The following is a 2,292-nucleotide window of genomic DNA, read 5'->3' as shown; positions in this document are numbered from 1 at the left end:
AACAGGAGAATGATATGGCAGAATACATCACGCAGTTAAGTTAAAAACAGTCTGAAGGAAACAAAGTCACAACAATAACATTTTATCGGTGTTTATTTTGGGTATGCCAGGCATACCCTGGCTTCTATGAGAAAACGCCACTGAGAGGGATCACGATTGGATGCTGTGTGGCCTGTGTGTATTTGTGTGGTGTTTTCCTGTATTCATAGTCTGTGTGAGAAAGCTGCATATTCCTAAGGGGTATGTGTGAAAGAGCTGTGTTTGTCCCTGTCTGGGTCCTGTGTGTGTAGCCTGGTCACCCAGGCAGGGTCCTGTGTGTGTAGCCTGGTCACCCAGGCAGAGATGCAGCCTGTCTTAACAGCGAGGAAAACAAACAGGCTAATTAATGAGCAGAGGCCTGCCTGGGAGAAAGTCTGTTGAGGGTGAGAGGCCAGGGGAGCCTGAGGGGGGAGAGAGGGGGAGGATTGGTGGGTGGAACAGGGAGCTGGTGTTATGACCTTGTCAGTGCCAGCCTTTAGATGCTACACAAACATACCAACATACCAGTGCCAAACCCTCTTTACATGGCTGTGGGAAAGCTTGCCAGCCCCCCTGCACGCACGCACGCACGCACGCACACACGCACGCACACACACACGCACACACACACAGACACACACACACACACACACACAGACAGGGTCAGAAGTGAACACCCACCAAGCACCAACTGCAGGTAGATTTTACACTTGGTGAGTAAAACTCAGAAGGCTACCTGCCACACTGGGAGTATGTTTTTGTAACCAAATTATTCCAACATATTTTATATAAAATAAGAAATCTTGCAAATAAAGACAACCCACAGTCACTCAACCTATAGCACTCCCTTCTCCAAAAAAACATACATAAAACATTTTTTTTTTACTACTTTCTTTTGATGCCTATTTGAATGGACTGCATCGATCAATGCACAGATTATGTAAGTCTGTTAGTTTGTTTGGGATAATGACATTTTCTCTTTCCAGTTTTACCCTTTTCATCAATAAAACGTCATTTTTATAACCATGTCTCATTGATTGGGAAGGCATTTAGATCTGCCTGTCAAATCATAGCCTACTTATTCGGAGGACATAACTGTTTATTGAGGAACAATTGATAGGCAGACTGGGCTTTATAAAGAAATACCACAATGCATGTACAGTAATCTGGATTTATAACATTATGGTTAGGCTATATACATTATGGAAGCCTGCCCTCTCACTAGCTAAGATGTTGCAGTAGTAATCTGTAGACCTGGGTTTGAATCCAGACTAAGATGTTCTCTCTCTCTCTCTCTCTCTCTCTCTCTCAGCACCCTTTATAGTTTGCAAAGGTATCAAAAACAAACAGAAATATCACATGTACATATTCACACTTTTTATTCAGTACTTTGTTGAGGCACCTTTGGCAGCGATTACAGCCTATTGTCTTCTTGGGCATGAAGCTACAAGCTTGGCACACCTGTATTTGGGGTATTTCTCCCATCTCTCCCATCTCTGCAGATCCTCCTCAATCTCTGTCAGCTTAGATGGGGATCATGACTACACAGCTATTTCCAGGTCTTTTCAGAGATGTTCAAGTCTGGACTCTGGCTGGGCCACTCAAGGACATTCACAGACTTGTCCCAAAGCAACTCCTTCATGGTCTTGGCTGTGTGCTTAGGGTTGTTGTCCTCCTATGCCCCAGTCTGAAGTCCTGAGCACTCTGGAGCAGGTTTTCATCAAGGATCTCAAGGATACTTTGCTCCATTCATCATTCCCTCAATCCTAACTTGTCTCCCAGTTCCTGACGCTGAAAAAAGATCCCCACAGCATGATGCTGCCACCACCATGCTTCACCGTAGGGACGGTGTTAGCAGGGTGATGAGCGCTGCCTGGTTTCCTCCAGACATGACGCTTGGCATTCAGGCCAAAGAGTTCAATCTTGGTTGCATCAGCCCAGAGAATCTAGTTTCTCATGGTCTGAGAGTCCTTTAGGTGCCTTTTGGCAAACTCCAAGCGAGCTGTCATGTGCCTTTTTAGGCCTGATTGATGGAGTGCTGCAGAGAGGGTTGTCCTTTTGGAAGGCCTTCCACAGAGGAACGCTGGAGCTCTGTCAGAGTGACCATCGGGTGCTTGGTCACCTCCCTGATCAAGGCCCTTCTCCCCCGATTACTCCCTTATTTCTCTCAGCTCTAAGAAGGGTCCTGGTGGTTCCAAACTTATTCCATTTAAGAATGATGGTGTTTTTCCGGACCATCAATGTTAACGTTTTTTTTTTTTGTATCCTTTCCCA

The sequence above is a fragment of the Borostomias antarcticus genome (genome assembly GCF_949987555.1).
Source record: "Borostomias antarcticus genome assembly, chromosome: 11".
NCBI lineage: Eukaryota > Metazoa > Chordata > Actinopteri > Stomiiformes > Stomiidae > Borostomias > Borostomias antarcticus.
This window is presented reverse-complemented; position numbering follows the sequence as displayed.